The sequence below is a fragment of the Vicugna pacos genome, chromosome 15, assembly GCF_048564905.1.
Source record: "Vicugna pacos chromosome 15, VicPac4, whole genome shotgun sequence".
Lineage (NCBI taxonomy): Eukaryota > Metazoa > Chordata > Mammalia > Artiodactyla > Camelidae > Vicugna > Vicugna pacos.
The window spans coordinates 2,921,645-2,945,093 of record NC_133001.1 but is presented as its reverse complement, the minus strand read 5'-3'; the positions used below and the strand labels follow the sequence as shown (position 1 = coordinate 2,945,093).

Sequence of the window (23,449 nt, the reverse complement as noted above, 5' to 3'; positions counted from 1 at the left end):
ATTAAAAATACTTCATTTAGATATTAACATCTCAGCACAGCAAAGGACCCCTATCATGAGGGACAACATCATGCAGTGGAAGTAAATTCCAGTCCTGATGCTTAAAAGCTCTGTGACCCTGGACAGGTTTACATAATCTCTCTGTGCCTCAGTGTTCTCATATGCAAAATGGAAATAATAATTCACCAGAGGGCTAACAAAGGGAGTGACCCGCCCGCCCACCGGGTAAGAGCTCAGCTCCTGACCCAGTGTTAGGAGGTTGTGCGATCTGATAGCCAACAGCCACTGGGAGCAGCATAGACGAGGGCACAAACAGAGCCTAAGCTGAGCTCTCATGTGTGGAGCCAACAGGAAGAGGAAGTGGCGATTACACCAAACAAAGTGAATGATTGTTCCTTGGAATTGACAAGCAGAAGGCATAATCCGAGGGAGGGCTGGGAGTCGGGGAAGGCGGCGAGTCAGGGCAGGGGTCACAGAGGTCAATCCATCTTGTCTAGATTTGTTAGTCGGGCTGAAGTATCCCAGAGGCTTTGGGCCACGTGAGGATCTCGGGCAGCTTTAGGGGCAGGAGTTATCACATCGGAACTGCTAAAATGTTTTCCAGAAATGCCATCTAGCTCCTTTGCCAAGCTCAGGTAGAGCACTGGGACTGCACCCTGTTTGCTGTTCTGCGGAGACACGGGGGTGGGGGAGGAGGAGGAGGAATAAAAGCCAGGCAGGCTGTAGCCTGAAGGGACACACTGAGCAGCAGACCCCCTGCCCCAACCCCTTCAGGCAGAGCCAGCTCCTCCCCACCCACCTTAAAGAAGAGGCCGAGGAGCCAGAAGATGAACGATATAACCAAGAGAAATTCTTCATGATCTCCGTGTACACAACGCCGGGGTCCACGGAGTTCACAGTCACACCTGTGAGAGAGAGAAACAAGTTTAGTGCAAAGCGCAGTGAGAGGAGGAAAGGGTTAAACATGGCTCTAGGATGCCAAAACTTGTTTTAAAGCTAAGTTGATATTTCTTGGCACTTCAAATGTCAGTCCTTACCTACCAAACCTATCACTCGTCATTGCTGCCATACCAAATAATTTACAATTGCCTGAGCATGTCTTGCCTTTCTTCCTGCCACACATTTTTTCTAAGCCATTACCTCTGACTGGGATCCTCTTTTATTCCTCATGCACCAGGCAAAAACTGCTCACCCTATAAGCTCAATTCCTATGTCTATCCCACTAGAAAGTCTTTTCCATTTTGGAAGTAAAGCTAAGGGCTTTCCAACCATGCTTTCACAGTTCTTTGTATATCCTTCCTTGAACATATCACATGGCTCTGATTTTTAAAAAAAAAAAAAACATGACTATTTACTTGCAAGGCAGGGATGGGTGTATGTGCATAGATATAGATTATGTATTTCATATGGATGTGTTTGTGCTTGATGCATAGGAATCATTTAATTCATGTTTGTGAAGCTAAAAGAGAAGGGAGAGGGAAGGTGAAAAGTAGTAAGTTTTATAGTCAGATATTTTTAATGCTACTGAAACATAGAAAAGGGAAAAAACATTACTATATTTGGTCTAGAAAGGATGGGGAACAGAAAGATTCGCTAAGTAAATAGCATTTGCTTTCTCTGGAATGAACAAACAATTTCTTTTTTTTGGTATCTACAAAGATGTAAAAGCACAAATACCCTGTTGAATCTCTTTGTTCATATTTCACTCTCATTTTTTTTCTCTTTTTCCAAGTAACTTCTGCTCTAAATGAGATGGAATTTCTTTATACTTAAAGCACAAACTTACTGTGTCTCTTCCTCAGGGAAGGAGTGAAGGAAGTTCTCATTAACCTTCTGATTGGTGTCACCCAGAGTGTCACACTCTCCACTTCTAGAAAGTGCCAAAGAGAGTTGGTCAGATGTCACAATGTTAAAAGAGATGATTTTTGAGATCCTCCTCAGTCATGTCTCCACATATTTCCCATAAATTTTGGAATAGTTTATGTCCATCATCAAACTAAAGAAACAAAACATGCTTGAAGCCAAATATAAATGTAAATTCAAACAATCATTGCTAAAGGACTCATATCTTTGTTTTATCGATGGCATTAAAAGACAGTCTTTTTACTTATTGTTTTGAAATAAAATGTACTCTTTGTAGAAAAGGAACTTGGCAGAGTAATTAGATGAAGGAATATAAAGGTTTACCTCTCAATGTGGAAATACATATTTTAAATACCTCAACATATAATTATATATAATACCCCAATATATAATATATTTGCCATTCTAGTGAATGATAGCCTTTGATGGTAAACTCAAGGTTCTTGCCATTTCTAAAGGTTTTTTTTTTTTAATTTTTCTTCAACATATTACTTTTTAAAGCCAAGATTAGTATTTATTTTCAAGAAAATCATTTCTGCTACTAATTAATTAGCTGCTATAGAAGAAAAAGTGTTTTACTGAGTATTGATGCAGGAAAATTAGGCTTTTGGGGGCTGGAGTTTCTGATTAGGCTGCTCTCCTTCAGTGTATTTAATGCAGATACCCACCAATTGCTCAGCAACCTTTCCACGGTCAACTTCATAAGCGTCTTTCCTGCAGAAGGTCAGTCCTTTCTTACCTGCCCACCACTCCCTTACACCCACCTGGTAATAATGAGCCCAGTTCTTCCAAACCATATATAATAATCACATGGGATCAGATGTCAAATTATGATAAATGCCTCAAGAAGGAGCAATCAATGATCTTACCACAAGCTTCACACTCCTCCCCAAAATACACATTTCTCAAACTGCTCCTATTCTTTCTTTTGAGGAGAAGAAAACTTTACAATTAACTAATTCAAACTATAAAGTAACCATTCTAATATGCATGTTCTTTCAACCAGAAAGGTATTTGTATTATTTGTCAAGAGAACAGCCTTGAGAGGGGAGTGCCTAATCCTAAACAGCGTCTTTTTAGTAACATCTGGGCACACAGAGAGAAGACTGCGGGGGTAAGTGAGGATAGCTCCTTGGTTCCTTTAAAATCTTATCAATATATATAAAACTAGCATTATGTATAATTTATACTTTAGGCATTAAAAAAGGAGGAACACTTAAAATTACTAAAAAATGATGCACCCACTGCCCTCCCCCAAACTAGAAGGCCCTTATAGAAGGAAATAGAGGATAAACATGAATACATTGAGAGAGTCAGGGTAAGCGGGCCTTAGGGATATGATGCGTAGGTCAGGATAAAGCCTTCTCTTATTTTTCCTTTCAACCATGATATGTATAAAGGATAACCTTACCAGTTCTATTCCATTACTTCTTTCCCTTCTCCTTACAATATCAAATATTGTAATTATAAAATATTTTTTGGAGAGAAAAGGGTGTTGGAGAATGGAAGAAAAGGGAAATACTGCCCTCATTTGAGAAAACACAAGTGAAGGAGTAATTTATGTATTCTTAGATGTTCCTTCCTCTCTTTTCCTTACTTCTGTTCTAGTATATGCAATACAAATTACAATTATATTATGATCTTGTTTTTACATTGTTTAAATATATCTAGACAGGTACGATTTCTTTCTTGTATTTAAAATGCATTTAATACTCAACAAATATTAATTAAACATAAAATAAAATGTTTATATTTTTGAGAAATAAAAGATTAGTACATTCATTCTTCCCTCTTATTAAACATCCAAAGGAAATTGAGAGATACACATGTTTAAGATATGATTTCTACTTTCAAAAAGTCACTAATACATATCATTTATAGAGATAGCAAAGCTCTGAAAGTGAAGGAGTTCCTCATATTACACTTTGAAATAAAAGTTATATAGTATCACTTTTTCCTAACAACATCTCTAAATCTTCTGTAAGAACGGGCAGCTATGACACAGGATTTTGTGCGGAAGGAAATGAAACAAATGTGTGTTCAGTTGCAATGCGTTTGTTTAGAGGAGACCCATGGTGATGTATGCTTCTACTTTAACTAAGAGGTAAGAGCTGCTACCAGAAGGAGGTCTCACAGTGCAGGATTCTAGGAGATGGTTTTAGAGATGTGTGGAGGGACAGCCTATCCCTTTCTCTTATTCTTATGAGAAGTGACAAGGATGCCTAAATATATATTCTTGTGAGTGGTGTGTGTGTTTGTGGTTGGGCACATTAAAATACAAAATGACACCTAGCACCCACCACTGTACATTGTTGAGACTTCCAAAAATGTATGAAAAGGAGTGATAAGATGCCGAAGCTCCGTTTTGCAACTTCATTTTAATCAACTAAGTGAAGCAAGAACTGGCTCTTTAAGAGAGGGAGAATATCTGCAACACTCTTAAACCCTGTACTTACACATTTTTCCCCTTGGCATGAGCTTACTGTGTTTTCAGCAGTAAGAAATGAAATGTCTATTCTCTCACATTCTGTGACAAATTGTGAAGATATTTCATGTAACATTCATAGATTTTTACTATATAATATATATGTCATAACACATATATAACATATTTGTGTATCATATGTAATATATATAAATATATGTATAGTTTTGTCATGGTTGATCAACAGTACACTCCATATGCTTTCTAAAACTTGGTATTTTCTATATGTCATTTAGATAAAGGTATTTTTGGTTGTTTGACATGTGGGTTTAATCAAAATTTCAAACAATTCAGAATATGAGTTTTTTCCTGCATATAAACATCTTAACATTAAAACATATTTTGTTAAATGTTTGCTTTATAATCATTTATTTACTCATAGTAAGTGCAGATTTAGTAGAAATATCACTAAATCTTGCTATCATCAGTTTCAGCTTAGATTGCAAGTATTTATTCACTCACTTTGCATATGAAATCATTAAGGTCACTTTAATCTGATCAGCAATAACAAATCTACCTGCAAAGATTAAATTTGGTGTCCCTATTTAATGCTTAGAAATTTAAGTAGAAATATATAATATAAATATGTCAATATGCCAATCAAATCAGAAAGACAATTTAAATTCTTAGTTCTATTTTTAAATTGATATGGGCCTAATTTATTTAATTAATTCATGACCATAGAAAATCTGCTATTCGAATTACTGACTTTTTAAACTCTACTAAGATTAACTTATTTCACATTTTAATACCTCAGAAATCTGGATTTGAGTGACAGCATTTTTGCCTTGTCATGTCATTGTTTAATGGTAGAATGTTTTTTATCTTAGAGGTGCATTTTATGATTAAGAGTGTCTTATATTTATTTAATTAGATATTTAAAGACCACAATTTTATGTAGTTTCAACATAAATGCAGCATTTTAATTTAAAATAAAAACTTTGTAAGACCAGTCTAGACATACTCTTTAAAACTAAATTACAAACTAATTTTTTTCAGGATTTGTCCATTTACTCTAATCAGAGAGACGATTTTATTTTAGGTAACAACTAATTATATTTTTCTACAATTTAAGGGCTACTTTCTATTTTAGTTTATTCATCTCTTGTATAAGTTGGGTATTCATAGTATACACACATCCACCAAATTATACTATTAAATACTAAGCTGTACAGATTTAGGATACTGGTATTTATACTGTTTAAAATGCAAAATACTTATTTCCCAACTATAATACACTAGCTGAAAATTGTAGCATGTAACAAAGCAGAGGCTTTGTTTCTCTTCAACCCCTCATAATTTAAGTAGTTTTCAAGAGTCCTCACTTGTTGACACTTTCCTCTAAGTTTGATGTAATATTAAATAAAAGAAGAAATACGACATAAAAATTTTATTACATAATGCTAAAATGTATACATAGGCTAATATCTAAATGACTCAAATAGAATTGATGCATTAGTTGTATTTAGATTTCATTTTGATGTTGTTTTGTATATTTTTGCACGTCTCATGTTCAATATGTTACATGTTTCTTTGTTATATAATATCACAGAATTATTCACGTAGAATTATTTTGTTAATTAAACTTTACCAAATGTTTTATTTAAAATACTAAAATTAATGGAACATATATATATTCCTTATACAAAATAACATGCCAAACATAAATATCTAAAGGCTACTTCTATGAATACGCAATTATCTTTAACATGTATAGCTGTATGCATTTTGGGCCATCCACTCGTATCTCTAGTAGCATATTCTGTTCTTCATTTCTGTGATGAGTTAGACAATTACAGAGCAATATAGCATAATTAAAAAAATATATGACTAAAATTTTAATGAAAATGAAATTCAAATTCAATATTTATGTGAATTTTTATTTGGTACACTTTTATAAATGGCTTTACATGAATGATGTTTAGTATCTTCAGATACATTGTTGAAATAAAAAAGCCTTCAAAAACATAATTTTTATTATGATGCATAATAAAATCCAAACCTAATATTATAGAACTACTGTTACATAAATTTACTAATTTATATGTATAATATATGTCATTTCCATTATCATAATTCCAAAGATGACATATGGTTATGATTTATAGAAGCATGTCCTTATATAGAAATCATTTCATTTTTGTTATATTGCAAAATGTTTTGTTAAAAAATAATAGTAAAATTATGTTTTAGACATGTGTTTGTATTGTAAACATCTAATTTAAAAATATATCTCCAGCAATTTAATGACAGGGTGATCTAATTGTGATGAACTACATCTCGTGTACATGATTTGATTTCCAGTGAAGAATGGATTTTCTGGATGTACATTTTCTTCCTAAATTTGGGTTGTATGTCTTTTAACATGTGCATGTAATATTGTGTAGCATACTTAAAATATTTTAAAAGAAAGTAAGCTCTTATAGTTAGTTTAATATTGGATTAGCTATATTATATTTTTAACATTGAATTGTTGCTATATATATAAGGCTTTATCCAACATGGGCAATTACCTCATAAAACAGTTATGTATGCAAAAATGATTGTTTTGAAGCTGTTAAATGGTGAATTTTGACAATTTAAAAACCTGTGTTTCAGACACTGCCAATTTTAAGTGGTACCAAAATTAGTATTCTGAATTGGTCTACATTTTAAGTAAAATGGTTATGCAACATGTAACTGTATAGTGATAGATGACTGTATTGCCTTTTAAAGGAAATCAATGTTATTGTTTATAGTTCCACTATATATATATGAAACATATCTACCTAAATTTAGATGCACTTCTGCCTCCTGCCATTATGGGTATAACAACTCTTTACAGAAATTTGAACATTTTAAGTAAAATCCATATCACATTAACACTGTAAACTATCATGCTTTGGGAATGTTGGCAAAGGTCTTCAAGTATCTCTTATGCAAATAAATCTTCAGATTCCACACTTTTTCAAAGTGATGTTTTTGAAAGTTCAAAAAAAACCATCAGTTTTTCTTTGGTTTGGAATTATTCTTCACTTCATTATACTGTTTAAAATATTTACCATGGTAAAAATTATAATCATGTTTTATTTGTGAAATGTATTTTATTATTGTTAATATTATATTAGAGCTATTATTAAGTTCATTCATCCATTTAGTTTTTCTTTTGAGGAATATTTCTTGAGCATCTACTATGCACCAGTTCTAGATACTAGAGGTTCATCGATGAATGGAATTTATAAAACTCTCTCTGCCTTCGGGGAGCTTGCATTGTAAAATGGGGAGGAAAAAATATGTGCACAACATATAAGTAAAACAAAGACTGTTTAGAAAAATACCTGGTTGAAATATATAGCTAGACTATGGTTATTGAATCAATGGGCTTTTTCAATGCTTTACTCAAAAATTACACCCTGCTCTGCATTTAGGTAAGAGAATAGTACTGAATCATCACTACCATTGGCCAAAAGTACAACACTATTATTGAAAGTTTTAAGATTGGAATTGCTGGCAAATCCTTTATCTAAATGCTACCAAAGACCAATTCTAATTCACAAATATGGTCAGGGGCCCCTCTGGAGTCTTCAAGAAAATGGGTATTTGGAATTGTTCTGCAAATCTTGATTAGTTATAGAAGGAACCTAGATACAGTCCCAAGAATTAGCACAGGATTATTGACCCAAATACAGGAGATTATTTAAGATTAATTGTAATGAACTTTGCTGATGGAATGTAATAAATAGCTATTCAGTTTACTTCCTTGTTAAAGGTAGAAACACTGAGATTTGAGACTGATTATACATTTCATTATTTTTCATACTTTTAGATTGCTTTTAGTAACATATGTCTATAGTTAAATGGCTTCCTTCTTTAAATTAAACCTGAAAGCCCAGAAATTATGATAAAGTTAGTTCTAAAGTATTAGTTTTTCATCATATCACATCTTCTTTTCAAACATGAGAGGTGCAATTAAATTCCTCAGGAGAATAATATGGGCCAGGTAACTTTTTATAGTATGGAGCATGAGGACATCAAAATATCTGATTTACCATGAGATCAATTACTGAATGTTAATGTAAATGTAGTTATTGCTTAATCATGTGATTTAAAAAGCCTTTACCAAATATTACCTTAGTAAATATTACTGACCAATTTGCATGATAAACATGAATTTAGTAGGTTTTAATCTTCACAAAATAGCTTGGATAAATATTCAATGGCAACTTTTTTCAGATTAATGCTTTAAAATATATTAAAAGTCTTTAAAATAATCTGATAATTGTCATACTTCATTACCCATGGCTGCCTCAAAATATAATCATTTAATTCTTTTGAATTTCTAAATCAAATTAAAACAAGATATGACAATCCAGGCAGGAAGAATTGTTAACAGCCACGTGCTCTTTTTCTTGTTTGTGAATCAGGGGTCCCAGGTTTGACTTCCTTTTTGAGTTTAAAGTAGAAACCATAATTACTAGTCCTACTAATCATCTGCCTATAGCAAAAAAAAAAAAAAAGGAAAAGAAAAAAGGCAAAGCATGATCAAACCACATTATATGATACAGCTATTTTTTCTCTTGTAAAGTGGTTAAAATATTCTTATGTATTTTTGTCTAAAATATCTAATTATTCATTGTGGACAGAATTTTGAAATTCAGTGCATTGAGAAGACAAGTGTATGCAACATGTACCACTCATGGGCTTTAAAATGTGCTCAGAAGTTTTCTAACCGGGGCCTGACTGTTATTCCTAATTAGTAGCTGTTCCTCCAAAATTCAATGCCTTTTTTTCTCATTAAGCATTTTAGCTATCAGGATTCCTCTAAATATGTCTTCATTCAGTTTTATGCTTTTATCATAAAGTTCCTTTTTTTTATTATGTAAGAATTATATACTACCAAGGACAATCTTTGAAAAAGTTTAAGTGAAAGGAAAAATAAAACTTTAATTTCACAACTTTAAAACAATTTTTAAATTATAGTGAAATTTTAATAAAGTTAAGAATGTGGAGAATTACTGTAACATGAGATATTTGGAAAATTTGAACCATCTTTGACGCTAGTTTTGTATGAATAAAAGTTCTATGCTATAGTTAATTTTCAATCATTTCTAAATAAAATGATTTTAACATTTTAATTAGTTGAAAATTGGTTAATCTCAAGATTTACTTAAATTACTCTGAAAAATACTACTCAATTTTCAAAGCAACCTACTAAATTCTAAAGTATATGCAGCACAAGACATTGAGTGTTTTATCATGGCTGGCTACTTTCTGGCAAATGAGGTTAAGACAGACTTTACATAGAGTAGTTATTTCAGAGTTTCATTTTTTATATCATTTTATTTTCATTTTGGCTTTTATTTTAAATTCTCCTTTCTTCACTTGTTGTCTAAATATAGAAAATTTTGATATTTCCCCAGAAATTATGAAGCACTATAACAAGACTATTCAAAGCATACTTTTGAGAAAAGTGTGGTTACATAGTTACACATTCTGTCAAAACTTGTCACTTGCCAGGCGTTCGTTGCTAAAAACTATCTATAGATAAATAATGAAGATTGATTCAAGGCCATATAAATGGCTTACTATTTCACTTTTTCTTTCTAATGTGTTTCTTTTTTTCCCCCCTGAAATCCACTTTTATTCATGTAAAAAAAAAATCCCCAAAGGATAGAGAAAGAATGTGACCCCTATTTCCCAGAGCTCGCAGTCCCCACCCGGTGCTCCCTGGAGAAGTGAGGGTGATGATGCCCACTCTGGGGTGTGGGTGTCATGGGGGCGAGGCTCTTCCGGCCCAGAGTGACCCACCAGGCACCTTCCTTAGAAGTGAGGGCAGGAAGGAGGGGCGGGGGACTAACAGGGCCCTAGGAGGGTGAAGGGAAGGAGTTAATGTGGGGTGCTCACCCCAGTTTAAAAAAATAAAATTTCTAAAGATAAAAAGTTAAAAAAAAAAAAAGCATCAGTGTCTGGGCCTCCTGCCCTCCTCCCAGCGCCCACCCTGGCCCTGTGGCCATAGAGTTCACATCCAGTTCAGAGATTCATATTCTTCTCTTGGCTCTCCAAGTCAGCACCAGACAGGTGCGGCTGCTCCCGGGCACGTGACTATTGCTGGCACAGGCCACCAGATGCGTGTCCCCTAGTCTCTCAGGTGTCTTGCCCAGCAGATCCCCTGGGGCAGCCTTGCCCACTGCTCCTGACATATCTGGGCCAGCAGGGCCAGCAGCTGGGGCTCCTCTTCCACCAGCTGTTGTAGGCCCTGCTGCTGCCCTGCCCAAGGCATTCGTGCCGCTGCTTCTGGGCCGCCTCCAGCCGACGGATCGAGTTGACTGACTCAGTGATGTGCCGCCGGTTAATCTCTGTCAGTTCCGCCTCCTTCTTATTTTTCTCTCTTGTCTTGGCCTCTGAGATACTGTTGTGGTGCTTCCCATCCAGGATCTTCTGCAGTTCCTTTTTCTCCCTGTTGTTCACCTCCTTCAGTCTGTTGAGCTGAGTCTTGTGAGCATCCATGATGACCTCTCTGAGCCGCTGCTGAGTCTGTCTCAGATGCTCCAATCTCCGCTCGGCATCTAGGTCCGCCTGGGCTTCAGCTCCAGCAGACACTGCACCTGTTTCTTCTGAAACTCTTGATACAGCTTCACCTCTTCGTCCTCCCCGCCTAGGACACCTGGCCGGTGCCGGCACCTGCCCTCGGCCGGAGCTTGGGCCAGGCCATCGAGCAATCGCTGAGTGATGGCGTCCGCCTTCCGCTGATGCTGCTTGCACAGCTCCCACAGGTCTCGCTCCTGCCGGCTCCAGAGCTTCACCAGGGCTTTATGGCCTCGGAGCTCAACCCGTGGGACCAGGGCCACCTCTTAGAGGATGCTGGCAATGAGGTCGTGGCGCTGACGTGGGCTGCTGATGGAGGCGCTGGTGGGGGAGGTGGCAGGGCCTGAGGGCCGGCGGAGGGAGACATCCAGGGGGCTGGGTGTAAGATTTGGGGTCAGCTGGGGCCCCAGCTGCTGAGGCTGGGTCTCTTGGCATGTCTCTGGGCCAGCCTGAGCCTCACTCTCCCCAGTGAGGACGGCCAGCTGCTTGGCTCTGGTCCACTAGGCCAACATGCTTGATGGGGTTGATGAGGGCCTCTGCGACGTCCTGGTGGTCATCAGGATGAGTGGATGCCTCGGTGTAGATGTGCAGGGCTGGCAGGCAAAGCGGCTGGTTGGCCTCGTTCTGCAGGCAGATTTAGTGGTACCCTGAGCGGACGGCAGAGATGGGCAGGATCCGGTGCCCCAGGAACCTGCCGCCCTTCTCAAAGGCCGCGATGCGCAGCGAAGCCAGCGTGGGCAGCACCGCCTTGGGGAAGTCGAAGGGCTCCTCCTCCCACACTGGGTTGAACGAGTTCCCCTGAGAGGTCCGCGTAGGGTACTTGGGCCGCCTGTCAATAGGGAGGCCAAACATACCCACCTCCATGTAGATGCCCATCTTCCTGTCGGACAGAAACTGATCCGAGATCACCTTGACCCGTAAGGCATTGGCCACGATGCCATCCACGATGACCTCGGTGAAGGGGTCACAGGACTTGTCCGGCCGCTGCACGAACTCGAGTTTGAGCAGGTAGCCACTGCACCCCCTGTACTCGAACACGCCCTCAAGAAGTTGCATCGCTACATCCAGGGTCTGAAAGTTGAGTGCAATAAGCTGACAGCCCACGTTCCAGAAGAGCTGAGGCAAATAGTTGGACAAGTCCACGCGGGTGCCCTTGAGGTAGATGCGACGCTAATGTGTTTCTGATGGTATGTTTTTGTGTAATATCTATTCATAGTTGGTTGATACAAACCAACCATCAGATCTGGTTGCTTCACATTTTAGTGGCTTGTTTATGGTTTGCCTCTTCATGTTGATTATCCTTAAGGTAATAGAAGGGAATATAGTTTATTAAACTTATCAGAAATAAAAACAAAATTTAAAAGAAAAAGTTAGCATGTAGTGCTACTGTGTCCCACAGGTTCTTCTACAATGACCCACACAACCTCCACTGGTGAGTCGGAGGAGCACAACAGGACTGCCACTGGTGTTACTGCTGTTGCCAGCACACCTGCAGATGTTACTGTATCCAGTGGTACAGCTGTCACCATCCATAGAATTTCCGAGGAACAGCGAGCGCAAGTTACGAATCTCAGAAATTCAGGTCTGGACCCCCACATATCAAAGGATGGACCCTCTCCTCATCAAGCAGATGCACAAAGTACAAGGAGAAGACCAAGAAATGCTGAACAGATAGGAAGAACTAAAGAGCTTACAGCTGTAACTCATAGACTTATTGGATGTTATTTTACTTGTGCCCATTTAGTTACAGCCAAAGCTCTATTTTGTTAATGATTCTAATTAGAGAATGAGCTGAAACAAAGCCAAGGTGTAGGAAGCAAAAGAAAAAGTTAAAAGTAGCTGAAAATTATAGACAGTAACAGCAAGAACCTAAATAATTTGAAAGCACAAAAATTAGAATAAAACAAACCAAAGTGCAATACAAATGTTAGAGGGAAGAGGGGGTAAAAATAGAAAGAAAATAATGCATAAAGGATAGTAAAAATAAGTACTAAGAACCTATTGCTTATTACATACCAGTTATGATATTGAGATAACATAAAAATCAAATAGCCATTTTCTATTAATAAGTGCACATATTTACCCACTGATGATTTATCTTATGTAGTAATTTTCAGAATTTGCATGAATTTTTTATGTCACACAAATGCTAATTAATTATTGAGAAAATAGATAATTTGATTGGAAAAAAATGGAAACATTATGTCTGGTGAATATCTTATATAGCTTACTGTACTATTTCTGAAATACCTATTGCCTGACCAATGATTTAAATGAGAATAGATTTCTCATTTTGAAAAGGTGACAGGTATTCATTAATATTATGGCTCCAAATTTAATTATTCCTTAACTTCCCACTTTAATTTTTAGAGATTAAAATACCACAGAGCCAAATCATATATTGGTAATTTTCTAGTCATTAATAAAAAGCTAAAGTTAGGAAGTGTGGCAAGCATACTTTTTTCTGTTTCTTGGTAGCAAGTTTCCATGAATAATTTAGGAAAAAAATTCAATGTAGTTTCAAAAAGTAAAGAGATGTTATTTGTATCAATATATACATCAGTGAAAATATTAACTCTTTGAACCTATTTCAAGTACAAAATATCTACTCCAACTCCACTTCCAATTAGTAATAATATATTCTCCATAATGGCTATGGTTTATGTAATATGTTTAGGCATGGTTTATATAGAGCATCATATAAGTAATGGAAAACCATTCAATGCTTAGTACACACTAGGGAGAAAAATCAAGGCATCTTCACATAAGTTGACTGAAAATCATATGTAAATATCTCAGAAGGTTATTTTCATCAGAATTCATACTGAAAGTACTTACTTCAATGCTCTTTAGTAAGAAGCATTCTAAAATGAATTCTTAGCATGCAGTATGCTCCTTAAAAGGGTTAAATTGATACCACCCTGCCTCTCTATTCATTCTCCTACCATGAATATTTCCATTTACCTGGCTATAGGGACATTATAAAATTTATGATTTCCTTAATCATGTAGACAGATCTTCTTATTACCAGAAAATAAAAATGTGTAAATATTATGAAAATATTGATTAAGAAACAAGCTCTTCCGTTTAGTGTTTTCACTCTAGACAATTGCATGAACTAACATCGACAAACATCCATATATTCATTTTATTACCCACTGAATAAAAGTTGGGTAATTTGGAGACATAAGTTATTATTTATCAACTAATAATACAAATTCTGCTTTAGCCAAAGTTTGCCATCAAGTGATGTGAGAAACTCCGGGGCTACAAATCAGTATTTCATAAAATTTAGATTGAAAAGAGAATAAGTAGTTGTCAATTATTAGATTAAAATGATTTGAAAATTACTCAGTCTAAAATTTTGAATTATAGTCAACTAAATTTCAATTAAGCATCAAGTTTATATCCTAGGTAAATTCCAAATCAGTGCTCAAATTTTTCAGTTGTTGTCATAATCTCCCAGTGCTGTTTGATACCATTTAGAGCATTTAGACTTGTTTCACCCATATTTTTCTAAAATAGTGTTTCCGAATATGACACTAATTCAATGGTGCCCATCTAACTTGGAAAAATTATTTTTCAATTATTGATATTTAAATTATGTGTATGAAAGACATTTTAAATGTTATACTCATTATTCAGTGAATTACATTATTATACTTTTATCAAATTTTTATTTTAATTAAGTTTGGTCCTTGTGACTCTTCTTCAATAACCTACTACTATTTCAGTGATTTCAGTTGGCTTGTTACCTGTACTTGACACTCAGTGTATTAACATTTTGGGCCAAAAAAAAAAGTCAGCATTATAAGTAAAGGAAACCTATTATCCTATATCGATTAGGCTTAAAAAATACTCAATGTACAGCTGTATTTTCATACGTAAAACAATCTTTAAAGACTTGACTCTTAACAGGACCAAATTTCTAAATTGGGATTGGCTGACATGAAAACAGTATTTATTTTAAAAATTATTTCATTTCAACCAACATGCCTTAAATGTCTACTCAGTGCCAGGCTCTGTTCTGTGAGAAATAAAGATAAATAATACAATACTCCGTCTTTAAGAAATTGAGATAGAGTGGAAGAGATAGAGAAATCCACGCTAGTGGGGCAAGGATGATTTTATAAAGCTCATGGCTGATCAGAGTACTAAAGGAGTTACAGGATGCATATAGGCAGTGAATTATTTGACATTTTAAATGAGTCAGTAAAGATAAGATAATATAAAATTAATTTGCTTAATTTTTCTAGAAATTTTAGAGAAAAATAATTCTTGTTCCTCTTTTCCATTCTCCACAATGTAGTTAGAATTAGCTTTTAAAAATGAAAATCCGATCGTATCACTCTACTGCCTTAAAGCTTCCAGTGGTTTCCTAGTGACGTTGGGGATAAAACCAAGACTTGGTGGTAACCTGTGGGAACCTCCATGATCTGGCTTTTTGCCCTTATCTCCAAATTCATCTCATAAGACTCTCACAATCATGCTGTCTTTTTGGCCAAACAGAATTGCTTTTAGTTTGTTCAGCACACCATGTTCTTTTCCACCTCAAGCCACTCCCATAAGCTATTCCTTCTTCCTTTCAACCAGATCATTCTTATCCTCTTTTCAAGTTTAGCTTAAATTGTCACCTCCTAGAAGTTTAGGTTTTCCTGTTACAACTCATCATTTTAAGCTCTTTGAGGAAAGGAATGGATGGGTCTTGTTCATGCTACATTCCCAGTGTCTAGAGCAGCTCCTGACCCATGGACATGTTTAGATAATATTTAATAAACTAATGAATATTTATAATGTCACTAGCTAGGTATTTACTTAAGTTACTTAAAATCTTAAAATTCTCCAACGTAATCAAATATCTACATTATTTCAGTATTAAGGATAACTACTTCAATTTGTCACAGTTATAAAAAGAGCAGTGTTTTTAATCCCTTTGAAAGGCAACAGTATTCTCATTTTATTATATTACTGATTTTATTATATTACCACTTCAAAATGTACAAAATAGAACTAGATATGAAGGCCTTGCTTGTGGTCTTTTTACATTTATACAATCGAAGGAAATTCATAAACACAAGAAAACTAAAGCTGTAAAAATAAATTTCGTATGAATAAATACTGATGTAATACAATGGATGCTATTTTATTGAAATTAATTACCAGCTAAAACATATATTTGATGGAGATGATGACAGCATAGGTCCTTTGATGTCTTAAAGTGCATAATGTTTTGCACTGTGATAATTTAGTATTTTTCATCATTTTTCTCTATTCACTATGCAGTTAAACTTTCATTTTTATGATGTCTTTGATCACTAATTCCTAATTTGTCTAATCTCAATAACTTGAGGCAATTAAAGTATTTACAGTTTACCCTAATATCACTATGAGCACAAAGAAAGTATAGACACTGAAATTGCACATAGTATTTGTTACTTGGTACTTGTGAATGTGTGGACTCAAATCTGTATATTAATTTATGATAAATTAAATCTTAAATCACCATAATTAGTTTTTATAAATAATAGTTGTGCAATTAATGAATAATTTGGAAAAAACTTGGGATATTCATCAAGGATATATTCAATTCACTATAGAGTGCCAGTCCAATTAGTTTTCCTATAGTACTATAGTTAAAACATCAGTAATTCAAGCTGTCTTCTTAAAATATTTTTTTTCAGTTTCTGCTTATTTGCAGTAAAAGAAAACCCTTTCCAGTTTTCTCCATTGTCTCTGACATCAAAGTGAAAAGAAGTAAAAGAGAAAAATACTAATAAATTATGTTAACATAGATCTACTTTTTTTTTTAAAGTCTACTTTGTTTAATGATGTACAAAAAAAGTGTGAGTAAAACCAAAAGTAAATCAAACATTATCACGTTTGTTTATACCACAATCTCGTTTTCCATATTAACTTTACTATTCAACCAACAGAAAGTAGGTGGCAATTTAGGGACTGGGAAAGAGATAAAACCAAAAAAACTTTTCTAGCATGTTTATTCTACACTATGTATAGCTGTGCTCACAGAGATGGCTTCCCTTACCTCTCTGCTGTGAGGAATTCAGTTGTATATGCACAAAAGCTGAGGGAGACTAGAAATGATGGGTCCATATCCAGGCGCATTGTCATACAGTTCAAACAGCGGTGCAGCTACCAGCTTGTAATTTTTAGGAATTGCAAACAAGGCTTTCTCTTGAAGTTGAACCAAACACAACTTCTTATGTTCCTTAGGTTTTGTAATGTGTGCAGGAATATATGGACACTGAGGAGGTTCAAAATTTGTTCTCCACCAGTTACCAATGCAGTAGTCAGTGACCCAGTCTTGCAGGACTCCATCTTGACGATCCAGTATCTCTGTCATTAAGCATTTTAGTCCTTCCACTTCATCTTCTCTGGGGTTAAGCTCACCACCAGGTAATTTGAAGAAAGCTGTTGGCAGCTGTGGCAGTTAACACGTCGGGCAGAGGGTGCTCATGGACAATCAGAACCCCTTCTACTATCATTCTCATGCCAATTTTATCAAATCCCTCCCTCAAACGCTGACATCTGGCCGCAACAGAGCTGCCCTTCTCATAGAGGGGCTCTTTTATACCAAAAGTTTAATCGGTAAGAGGCTACAGGTTCATAGCACGCTCCAGGGTGAGGGGCTTGGTCTGCTGGACGTACTTGTTGCCGAACTGGTTGACCCCGGGGCCAGCCAGTCTGCGAGCGACTGGGCGGGACCACGGACCCGCCGGCGAGCTCCGAGCTCCGGCGCCAGCGGCGAGTGGAGAGGGGGAGGCAGGGCCACCGTCCCTGCGCCGGCAGCGGTCATCTGCGTCCCGCTCAGCAGCCGCCGCCCGCCGTTAAGACGAGAGCGCCAGCTTAGATCTACTTTAAACGGTACATTAACACCAGGCTTCCCTTTATTAGTGTCCAGTAGTTCACGGACTGGATTTTAGTCTCCACCTTTGTCGCTTAATATGTGTGAGACCCTTTGCAGGTCACCATGAAATTAGGGCCCAAATTTCATATCCATAAAAGAGTGTCATTATTACATTAGGGTTGTAATGAGGATTAAACATGATATTGGGTGGAAATCCCAAAAAACACTCTCAAGTATTTTTTCCCATTAGAAAGATAAAAACAAATAGCTGATTAGTTTTGAGGTCACAGAACGAGGCTGAGTCTGTTCTCTGCCCTTTGTTAGCTGTGTGATCTTGAGGAATAACTTCAGCTCTCAAATCTGCAACTTCTTAGTAAATGAGAATACCTACCTCGTAGGTAGTTACGTGAAGAAAGTTTAGCACATTTCTGAATTGTGTTTAACAAATACTAATTTTTTTTATTACTTTCACCAAATATGTTTTAATTCTTGCTATGTGCATGACATTGTGCTGATAGGAATATAAAAATGAGTAGTGCAGGCTGACATCAAGTAGTCTATATAACTTTAAAAAAGTAATTATAAGGTTATTATAAGAAACACTGCCACAGTAGCATTTTTTAAATATTATTGAAGTGAAGGATAGGGACTGACTACCTCTAAATGTCAAAGTCAACCAAGGCTGTACAGAGGATATTTGAACAAATTCTTGAGAGATAAACAAAAGTTTCAAACTAGTAAATCGTGTTTATATTGCTAGGATATATTAAAAATGCTTTAAGTAGATACTTATGCCGAATAGAAATATGATGAATCTAAACCAAAATAAATAAAGGACATGTTCAACTATGTTTTAAGGAATACTTACATTTGTATAAATAAACCTAAAAACAATTGATGTTTTTAGTTTAGGGAATATTCAGATGTTTAAAATTAGATAACATAATATCTAGTGATATTTTAAATTTCACCAGAATAGTTTGTTGCCTTAACTGTAAGATCTCTTTTGAAATTATTTCTTAATATTTACTTAAAAATATTTTCAATAATCTCTAAACCCTATAGTTCATTATTTTAGCCCTAATAGATTTCAATTCAAAGTTGACTTAAAAATAGCCAGAAATATGTAATATGATTTAAAAATTGTAAGTAAAGAGTCATGTATTTCTAGGATTATGTATTTTAAAATAGGTGGAATCTTTCAGATCATCTAATACGACACCATTATTTTATACAGGAGATTATGGTCTGGAAGAGGTTATATGAAAACCCAGCCTTCATATTGCTAGACTAGTAATCATTCATCCTTTCATTTACTCATAGTTTATGAGAGGCTAATGTATGCAAAGCCTTGTATTAGGTCATATTAAGGTTAATGTATATGATAAACACAGTTGGGTTTTCTTCTTCAAGAAGTTTATAGTTATACTACTAAAAATAATCATTAAAATGTGTTTTAGTCTGGATAACATTTTTAAATATTTTTTCTTATATATTATGGTAGAATATTTCTATTCATTTTCCAATATGTAGCTAAGTTCTCTTAGCTGTTAATGAGCAGCTTTGGTGGTTGATATTTCTAAGTAAAAAATGTGAATATATTCTTCTGGAAAAGTTTCCATATATATATATATAATAATTATAAACTCTCTTTTGTAGTTCTTCCTGGCAAAAATTTAGATGACTGTATCATCTCATGGAGTAAAATATGTTATAAGCATCTATAGCCACTGCTGCTACTTTTTTGCCATATTATAGTGAGTTCTACTATAATATGTTCAATAGCTAGTGATCATATTAATAGTATCAAGCTGCATTTTAGTTTAGTTTTTAAAGTAACATGAAATTATGTTTAACTGAAGTTAAAAAAGATGTAGACTTCCCTTCCCACAAAATGGCAGTTAAAAGAAAACCTGTTTTAATTACCAGTTTGTAAATAGAACACTACGCTAACTTTCCCATTTATTTCAAAAGTCAAATTCTATGATTTATAACAATTTTGTTTAAAACACTGGACCGTAATATGACAAAAACTCCACTGTGTGGAAGTAACAGTTCTTGGGTGCATAACATGTTCTTTTGCTAATAAGCTGTTTGACCACATGTAAAATATATTTTAAATCTTTTCAACAGTTTGCAAGCAACTAATAACATTTTCAAATTTTCTATTAATACTTCTGTAGAGTATAAATTTGTAAATTGAAAATGTGTTCTTTTTATTAATCTTCATGAGCAATATCTCAATGAGGAAGTTAATGTATGGGTGGTTACTTAAATCTTTATGGGTATTGATTTATGTCCATCAAGTATCAGGGTTTATTGAACATATTATCTCTGTGCTAAGCATATGATGAATTCAAAAGAAGTATAAGATATGGTCTTTAGAAGAGCTGTAGAAATAAGACTTTAGAGGAAATTATTGATCAATTCTAAAAGAAAGAATGATTACAAAATGAGTATGATATGTGAGTATGGATGACTTATAACTGTCTTCAAACCTGTGATATGCTGTTATATGTAAGAGAGATCCAACCTGTTCTGCCATAGGTTGTAGAACCTAGTGTATGGAACCACAGGAAGGTACAAAATAACTTATGATAGAGAAGATTCTTTTAACATTGAGTTTTGTTAAAATATAGACTATGTGCTTCAGAAAGCAGTAAATTCCAAAATCACTAATGAGATATTCATCACAAAATTGTCAAAGTGGTCATTCATAACCATAAATGTATTTTTATACTTCTAATTATTACATTTTGTTGAATAAGTTGCTTTCAGGGGAAAAGAAGATAAAAAATAAAATATTAGAATTTACTTGGTAATAGGTTTATGCATTTTTGAAAGGTATTATACAAGAATACTCCAAATGCCTGAGGACCTTTATGATAATATTAAGCAATGAAAATTTATTTTTTTCACAAATGATATATCTCAAAGTAACTATTTTAACGTTTTTATACAATGCTATCCTTAAAGCCACACTTTTGAATTATTCCTATGAAGAGATTTTAAGAATTTCTTAAGACCCAGTTTTTTGTTCTCCTTTAAGTAGATCTTAGGAAGCATGTATCTTTTCATATTAACTGAAACCATCATCTCATAGCAATGGTCCTATTATATAAATGATATTTTTTTCAGATTTTCAACCTCTTTGTAATGCTCACCAGTAATCATTAATCTGACATTTATTTTGGTAGCTTATTCTTTATATTAACATATATCTAATTTTTTATAGAATGAGCAAGCAAGGGAAAATAATAATGTATAGAACACTGATTTAAAATGGAGGCTTCCCTTTAAAGATCAGAGATGAAAATGGTTTTGTGTGAGTGTAACTGATTTCTCCAAATGGTAATCAAAGCTAATTATTCTACCTGTGAATGAGATGGTCACAATGAATGTGATGTTTATGATGTTTAAATCATTTTCCTTGTTAAAATATTTTGAAAGGGCTAGACTTCCTATTTGTGCTCAAAAGCTAGTGCCTGAGTGGACACCTCTGTCTTTTGCATTTTAGAAGAAATGGTCCAATTTTAGAGACATTTTTATCTTGTTCAGAATTATTTCAGGGCATTCTCACCCACTCTCGCAACAAGTTGCTTCCCTCGCACATAGTTTTCTAGAGCACATGGCTACCCTGCTGTGTACAAAGTGAAATCACACAATTAAACTTTGCAATTTTATGAAGAGCAGAACCTTCATATGTGGCAGAACAGCATGAAGTTTAGGTTTGGGGTGCATTAGCATAGTATATTTTTCTTTTCATAATTATATCATTTGGATTCTAAATCATGGACTATTGCTTTTTAATATTGATACTTGATTTTTCTTTGTTTAAAGTAGTCTTCAAATGGCATTTTTTAAAATAATACCAAATAACATAAAAGTGTCAGAAATTTCTAGATTGGTTTTATCCAGAGTCCAGAGAAGGTAGACATTTCTCACTTTAGTAGGCTTACATTCAGGCCAAGGGGGAAGAGGTTCCTCAACTCTCCTAAATTTTCCTGTTAGGGAGGAATACGGCCAAAGTTGATTTTACTCAAAAGACTATATGGTGATTTGAATTTCATTTAGCAGTTTGCTTTTGCTACACCTTTTTTTATTCACCTGTTCACACTTTTAAAATAAGACATTAAGAGGCTTCACACCATGGGATTATGCTTGGCACTATCAGTTATAATTAATATTATTCAATATTCCACATTAAATTCAGTTAATGAACCTGGTTCTGCTCCATAGTAAAGGAAACTGTGCTTGAAATCAGAGTTTGTTGACTACTTAATTTTTTTCTATTTTTGCTTTGCATTAAAAAGAATAAATGAGGACAGTTTACACTAATTCAATTTATTTATGGTCTTCTAGGATATACACTTGGGAGTTCCAATTGGATGTATGGAAGGCTATTATTCATGGCCAGGTGGTGGTGTAGATGCTAGGATTAAAGTTTCAAGGTCAGATGAATGAACATATTCTACAAATATATTTGTTATCTCGGGCAATCTACTTAGCCTTTTTCTATTTTTACATTTAAAAAGGAGAAAGAATTCCATTTTGAATGGATATTTTGTGGTTTAAATAAGGCTGTAGACAGAGTACCTGTGTTCAGACAGACAACCAAGAAATGATACTGTCCCCTTCTGGAGCCTCTACAAGGAAGAAATATGCTGTAGTCACATAAAAAATTTATCAGGTAAAGATATGCAAACAAATTAAGAAAACAATTAGCAAATAGTTTTAAATTTCTTACATAGTCGATTTCCTTAGAAATAAAATGTATAATCGATGCAACATTGACAGAGAATTATGGAAACAACTGATTTATACAGCTGTATTTAATGCTATTCATATTGATCTCATGTGTAAGTTATTACTAAAATAATGTGTAGCATTCAGTTCATTTCACGTTTCTATTGGCCTCACATTTTTTTCTTTGCCAGTTTTACCTGTAATTCAGTTACTCTCCAACCTCAATACAGCCAACCTATTTAACTTTCTTTTTATCTCCTTTATCCTTGTGAATTCTTTTTGCTTCTTTAGGAGATAATGGCTAGAAAAGAATATTGATATGTGACCTAGATTTCAAAGCATTCCCTAGGAAACAAGTAAGCAATCAATGGGAGAATGATGAGCAACAGCCATTCTTATTTCTACTTAGATGTTATCTTTTTAGGTATAAGAGTCATTATGGCCACATTAAGAGATGTTGTATCTGAAAAATCAAATCCCTAATGTTTTCCATGTGACTGTGGTGTATCCATTAGAGTCTGCTGAGAAACAATGGAATATGTGCTAATTCAAGGAAGGTTCACTTAAAGGGATTGTTTCTAAATGAGTAGATATAAAGGAACTACAGGGGTCATACAGCTAGGATAGTAGCCAGGCTATCACCATTCCACCCATTGGGATGAGGGAAGGGAGATGTTGGACAGAGAGATACATATATCAGTCTGGCACGAAAGGAGGATCTGAATCAACCCCAGTCAACATAATAGGAGAGACCCTGCAGAATAATCTTATTTTCCTCCCCTTCTCCCTCCTTCTACTGGAATTCTCCAGAGGATAAGAGAGTCTGTTGATAAAGTCTAGTGCTTCTCAAATTTTAATGTGTATTAGAATCACGCAGGGGTCTTGTTAAACCATCAATTCTAACTCAGCAGGTCTTGGGCAGGGCT

The 23,449-nt window shown here is 35.0% G+C and overlaps 2 pseudogenes; both read right to left on the bottom strand.

Moving 5' to 3' along the window:
- Positions 1-10,357: 10,357 nt before the first annotated feature.
- Positions 10,358-15,400, bottom strand: LOC140685977 (1-phosphatidylinositol 4,5-bisphosphate phosphodiesterase beta-3 pseudogene; annotated as a pseudogene).
- Positions 15,401-16,973: 1,573 nt separating this feature from the next.
- Positions 16,974-21,390, bottom strand: LOC116277738 (cleavage and polyadenylation specificity factor subunit 5 pseudogene; annotated as a pseudogene).
- Positions 21,391-23,449: the final 2,059 nt, after the last annotated feature.